Below are 6962 nucleotides of genomic sequence, written 5' to 3'. Positions count from 1 at the left end.
CTTACACTAGACTTGTCATCGTCAGGGAGGTTGCTTCCACATATAACTCAGTCCAGGATTACATCGGTTCACGTTCAGTGGGTGTCTTGAGTGACTACTAAGTTCAACGGCAAATAAACTATCCTTCCTCGTTGTGGAGGGTCTGTGTGTGCCTGGAATAGCTAGAGGAAGAGAATGGAGTCAGCAGGTTTGGGGTATCCTTAGCCCTGCTGATCCCATCCCCTCACTTCCCTTCTGACTTCCTCTCTCCTCTGTGCCTCTGGCACATCTGGCAGACAAGCAGCCGCTTCGCAGGGGTGTCTGCTGCCCACCCTGGTGCCGTCGCTGCACATCGCTTCCGAGCTGCTGTTTCTGGGTTTGGGCAGAGCGCCAGCATCCGTCTTTGTCATCAAAATCCCAGGGCTGCCCAGTGTTCTGAGTGCCTTACAGAGGCAGCAGGCCAGCCCCAGGCAAGCACTTGGTAGAAGGCTCTGGAAAGAACATTCAGAATAAGATGGTAGAGATAAAGGAAGGGCATAGAGGAGAGAAAGAGCAAAGGCTTTTTCAGTCTGAGTCGGTCTTGCTGACACCAGCACTCTGCCGTGAGCCAGCAGCACTGCCCACTAGGACCTTCGGCGATGATGGAAATGTCTTAGGACAATTACGCTGATACAGCAGCCACACCTGGGTCCTGAGCACTTGAAATGTGGCTAGCAAGGACATTTTTAGTCTCTTGAATCTTAATTAATTCAAATTGAAATAGATATATGTGAGTTGTGCTTACTGTATTAGACACATGAAAAGATAGTAGAGAGTGCTGTGGGGTGAAGAGGCACAGTTCAAAGAGCATGAGAATCTGGATTCTGTCTCCAGAACCCAGGTGAAAAAATCCAGGCGCAGCTGTGCATGCAGGTAATCTCAGCACTGGGGAGGCAGAGATGGGTGGGTCGGTGGGGCTCAATTTGGCCAGCTAGTCTAGACAAACAGGCCAATGAGGCATTGATGTTGGAGCTCTGGGTTCAAATCTCAAATCTCTTGTGTTATTTTTCTGGTAACATGGGGAGGCAGAATCAGGCGAATCTCTGTGAGTTCGAGGCTAGTCTGGTCTATAGAGTGAGTTCCATGACAGGCTCCAAGGCTACAGAGAGAAATCCTGTCTCAAAAACAGAACAAAACAAAACAACAACAACAACAAAAAAAGGTGCTTAACTTCTATGAGCTTCTTCTTACACAGCTCCAAGATGGGGCTAAGATCTACTGTGTGGTAGTGGTGTGTTGGGGGAGGTGGATGGAACCTCGGAGCAGGGAGTCATTTATTAGTGTATTCAATTGTCAAAACTAGCCACAAAGGTCTGGGAAAGGGCGTGGGGATGTGCACCTTTCCACCCACCAGAGAACCTGGATGACCACCTGCTTTGTTAAGTTATTGCATTTGCCTTGAAATTCTCACATTCACAAATTCATGATCTTTAACTATTTTATTTACTGTAATTTTAAATGTCCATTGTGTTATTCCATAAGAACATTTTAAAAATTAGATTTATTTTTATCTACATCTGCATATATGCATGTGTGCACATAGGTGCTCTTGGAAGCCAGAAGTGGACACCAGAACTCCATAAACTGGAGTTACAGACAACTATGAGTCATTCACCATTGGTACTGGGAACTGAACGCAGGTCCTCTGCAAGAACAGCTGGGTGGCAGTGGCGCATGCCTTTAATCCCAGCACTCTGGGAGTTTGAGGCCAGCCTGGTCTACATAGGGAGTTCCAGGACAGGCTCCAAAACTACAAAGAAACACAATCTTGAAAAACTGAAAAGTAAAAAAAAAAAAAAGAAAAACAAAAAAAAATCAAAAACAAACAAAAAAACCCCCAAAACCCCTTTTCTTTATCTACCTTTTCTTTTTTTCTTTCTTTTTCTTTTTCTTTTTCTTTTTTTTTTTTTTTGAGACAGGGTTTCTCCGTAGCTGGCCTCTGCCTCCCGAGTGCTGGGATTAAAGGTGTGTGCCACCACCACCCGGTTCTTTTTACTTTTCTTTGCTTCTGTATATCTTTCTTTCACTGCCTCTCAGGTCCAGCTGACTAGCAGCTGGCTGGTTTCTGACCTTGGGCATCTCCCTCTCTTTCTCTTTCTTCTCTCTCCTTCTCTTCTTTCCTTCATCTTCTCTCTTCTTAGATTCCTCCTTCTATTTATTCTCTCTGCCTACCAGCCCTGCCTATCCTTTCTCTGCCTAGTTAGTGACAAATCAGCTCTTTATTAGACCAATTGGGTGCCTTAGGCAGGCAAGTTGAAACAAATGCAACACAATTTTACAGAATTAAACTCACATCCTTCCATCATTAAGCAAATGCACATAAACAAATGTAACACACCTTTACAGAGTTAAAGTAATATTCTGCTGCATAAACAAATATAACACATCTTTGCCCAGTTAAAATAATATCCACAACACTTGGAGGAAGCATGTCACTATGAAGGTGGGCTTTAAGATCTTATATGTTTAGGCCACACCCAGTATGACAGTTCACTTCATGTTGCCTGTGGATCAAGATGTAGGACTCTTGGCTACCTCTCTAGTACCGTATCTGCCTGCATGCTGCCATGCTTGTCGCAATAATGATAATGGACTTAACTTCTAAACTGTAAGCCAGGCCCAATTAAATGTTTTCCTTTATAAGAGTTGCAGAGGTCATGGTGTCTCTTCACAGTAATAGCAACCATAAGGCACCTCCCATATATCCTCCTCCCCTCTCCAAACTCCTGCCAATCCCCTTTGTTCCCCTAGACCAGTGGTTCTCGACCTTCCTAATGTTGCAACCCTTTAATACAGTTCCTCATGTTGTGGTGATCCCCAACCAAAAAATTATTTTGTTGCCACTTTGTAACTGTAATTTTACTAATGTTATGAATAATAATATAAATATTTGATATACAGGATATATGATATGCAACCTCCAAGGGGGGTCGAGACCCACAGGTTGAGAACTGCTGGCCTAGACAGTTTGGCTTCTACTTTGATATCAAATATCCTTGCTTGATTTTAGGCATCTATACAAAATCTGGGAACCACAAATGAAAGAATCCTGTTACTTTTTCTGTTTTTACTTCAATATTTTGCTTTTATTCTAAAAAAAAAAATCTGGCAAGTCAGGCTTATGGATTTAATTTTGCAAGGAAGGAAAAGACCCAAAGGAAAAATCAAACAAAAACCCAATTGTCCTAAATTGTCCCGATGAGATAACAGGGGACAGTTTCCCCTCTGTGGGTCAATGCCACACCTCCCTCTGTCAAAGCATGGAGGAACATCTTTGGACTTCAATCCTGCTCCCTTTGGCTCTGCAGTCAGTTTATCGGGTGGTGTTTGCCCTTGCACTGACACCAACCAGGTCACAAAATCAGCAACATTACTCTGCCTTCCTACAAAAGAGCCCCTTCCTCTTGGCTCTGAGAATTGTTCTGTCCTGCTGCCTCTTCTGTCTGTGGCCTGATCCCTGCTGCTTGTTTACGAGAGCCTGGAATTATTTTCAAGCCCCTGGTGCTAATCTAGAACGTGACATGTCCATTTGCCTCCATTTTCATGCCTATAATTATTTAATTGCCTTCTTGAGTTCCTGTAAACAAGAAGTCTGTCATCTGAGAGCAGTTTAGGAACAACAGTCCAGGCATACAATGAAAACCCAAGTAGGAAAATCGCATTGCTGACTTGTGGGGCACAACAGCTCCCCCTTTCGACCAAGGCATTCCAGTTTTTAAAGGACCCAAACAAACTCAACAATTGCACTGTTAATGATTGAGATGTAATTGATGGACAATAATAAATTGCACCATTAACAGTGCAATTTGTGTGTGTGTGTGTGTGTGTGTGTGTGTGTGTGTGCGTGTGTGCGTGCATGCATGCATGCATATGTGCATTCCAGAGTGCGCAGAGGCCAGAGGAAGTCTTGTCTTCTTTGTCACTTTCGGCTTTATTTCTATCAGATGGAGTTTGTCAGTGAACTTGGAGCTAGGCTGGCAGCCAGCGTCCTGGATCCTCCTTTTTCTGCCCCATCCCTAGCACTGTGGTTATAAGAGTATATGCAGCCTTACTTACTTTCTTGCATGAGTGCTAGGGATTTGAACTCATGTCTTCAGGCTTGCATCAAATGCTTTTATTCACTGACCCATCATCCCCCAAGGCTCCAGTGCTCTTTAAACCATCACAATCAAGATAATACAACTTTCTTTCCCAAAGAGCCTTTCTGTTTTAGTATTTGACTAATACACATTGTTCAAAACCATGATAGAAGCCAACACTTCTATCAAAAGTAATGACAAGCCAGGTGGTGGTGGCACATGCCTTTAATCCCAGCACCCAGGGAGGCAGAGACAGGCAAATCTCAGTGAGTTTGAGGCCAGCCTTATCTACAGATTGAGTTCCAGGACAACCAGAGATACACAGAGAAACCCTGTCTCAAAAACCAAAAGGTAAAAAAAAAAAAAAAAAAAGAAAAAAGAAAAAAGACAAGTAATGACAAAATGAGTTGACACTATATCAGCTAGTAGTGTGCTTGCTAGCATGCATAAAGTCCTGGGGTCCATCCCTGCCACTGCGTGAACTAGGAGGGAGGGGTGGCACACGCTTATAGTCCACACACTGGAGAGATGGGGCTAGAAGGAGCCGAGGTTCAAAGCTATCCCTGACTATATAGCCACTCTGAAGCTACTATCTTCAGCCAATGAAAATTTTAAAATAATAAATAAAAAGAGCTTTGTTGTGTTAATAAAAGCAATGCTTTTTTTTTAGGAACCAGAAATTTTATTTACTCCACCTTCCTTTATTAACATTCCAAACACTATAAACCAAATTAATCTCTTTGTGATCCAGGCTTGGGATAGAAACTACCAGTAACAAAACAGTGACAGACCTTAGCCTACTTGTTTTTTCCAGCCCCTTTTAACCTCCAGCTGTCACCTGTCCCTTCTTGGTTAATTATCTCTTAATTCTAACCCCTGTGAAATAGGGACCAAAAGTACCAACCTCAGTATTCTGAGATTTAAAAAGATGGCCCAATGGTAAATAAGCCAAGCTCTGAGGAACCTTCCAGCTCCAGTGGTTCCCACTCTCTGGTAGAGTGCCTTCTCCGGTCCCAGGCTGAGAAACCAAGCACACAGATCTAAAGACCAAGTAAAAGCCTGGATGGTAAAGTGCGTGGGCTTGTGACCACCACTAGCCACATTCAGCCTCAGGGCTTCCAAGGCTCATGTCCCCTGTGGATGGCTCCTGACTGGAGACTCTCAGTTTCCCTTGCCACACCTGGAATCGTATGAAGGACACAACAAAGGCCAAAGACAGTAACCAGCCCCATGGACAAACATTGGTGAAGCAACTGTGAAGTTGGTGACGTGTGCTCTTGGGAAAGAGGCAGGGCCTGGAACAAGAATGGCAGCTGGAAGGTGAAGGGCAGTCCTGGCTCTCAGTAGCGGTAGTGATCAGACTTGAAGGGGCCATCAATGGGCATGCCCAGATACTGGGCCTGCTTCTCAGTCAGCTTGGTCAGTTTCACATTCAGCTTGCCCAACTGGGCTTCGGCCACTGCCTCATCCAGCTTCTTAGGCAAGAAGTGAACCCCAATGGGGTATTTATCTGGGTGGGTCCACAGCTCAATCTGTGCCAACACCTGGTTTGTGAAGGAGTTGCTCATCACGAAGCTGGGATGGCCCATGGCACAACCCAGGTTGACCAGTCGGCCTTCAGCCAGCAGGATGATTCGGCGTCCATTCTTTAGCCAATAGCAGTCCACCTGGGGCTTGATGTTCACCTTCTCCACAGCATTCTCATTGAGCCACTTCACGTCAATCTCCACATCAAAGTGTCCAGTGTTACACACAATGGCATCATCCTTCATCTGCTCAAAGTGCCAGCCAAGGATGATGTCAACACAGCCTATGGTGGTGACAAAGATGTTGCCCTCCTTACAGGCCTCGTCCATGGCGGTCACCTCATAGCCCTCCATGGCAGCTTGCAGTTCACTGATGGGGTCAATCTCGGTGATGCTGACTCGGGCCCCCAAACCCCTCAGGGCCTGGGCACAGCCCTTGCCCACGTCACCATAGCCTGCTACCACTGCCACCTTGCCCGCAATCATCACATCCGTGGCCCATTTGATGCCATCTATGAGGGACTCCCGGCAGCCATAGAGGTTGTCAAACTTGCTCTTGGTGACAGAATCATTGACATTGATGGCAGGCACCTTCAGTATCCCATTGGCCATCATCTTGTAGAGGTTGTGGACCCCAGTCGTGGTCTCCTCAGAGATGCCTCGGATGCCTGACAGAAGCTGTGGATATTTGGTGTGGATGAGGTTGGTGAGGTCGCCACCATCGTCCAGAATCATGTTGAGGGGTCCGTCTTTGAAGTGCAGTGTCTGCTCAATGCACCACAGGTACTCTTCGTCTGTCTCACCCTTCCAGGAAAACACTGGAATGCCAGCCTTGGCAATGGCAGCTGCTGCACGGTCCTGAGTGGAGAAGATGTTCCAGCTGGACCACCGCACCTCAGCACCCAGGGCCACGAGAATCTCGATGAGGACGGCAGTCTCCACAGTCTGTTCAGGCAGCCAGTGATGCGGGCACCCTTCAGTGACTTGGACGCTGAGTACATCTCCCGCATGCGCATCAAACCGGGCATCTCGTTCTCGGCTATGTCCAGGGCCTTTCGTCCCCAGGAAGCCAGTCCAATGTCCGCGACTTTGTAGGGCAGTTTTTCAGATATGCTGGCGGCGCTTCTGCTAGGACTGATGAACTCAGGGAAGGGGGCCGGACGGCGCGGGGCAGGGCAAGCAATGCTCTTTATAAAGAAAATAAACCTCTTCTTTAAGAAGGGCATTGCTGCTGGATACAGTAGCACACAGCTGTGCAGCTGTGCAGGTGGACCTCTGTGAGTTCAAGGCTAGCTGGTCTACAAAGCGAGTTCCAGGACAGCTAGAGTTGTTCCACAGA

The 6962-nt window shown here is 46.3% G+C and overlaps 1 pseudogene; it reads right to left on the bottom strand.

Moving 5' to 3' along the window:
- Window positions 1-4777: 4777 nt before the first annotated feature.
- Window positions 4778-6744, bottom strand: LOC148122211 (adenosylhomocysteinase pseudogene; annotated as a pseudogene).
- Window positions 6745-6962: the final 218 nt, after the last annotated feature.

The sequence above is a fragment of the Myodes glareolus genome, chromosome 4 (assembly GCF_982192425.1).
Source record: "Myodes glareolus chromosome 4, mMyoGla1.1, whole genome shotgun sequence".
NCBI classification, from domain to species: Eukaryota; Metazoa; Chordata; class Mammalia; order Rodentia; family Cricetidae; genus Myodes; species Myodes glareolus.
The sequence above is the reverse complement of the archived record's forward strand: the minus strand, read 5'-3'. Positions and strand labels throughout refer to the sequence as shown.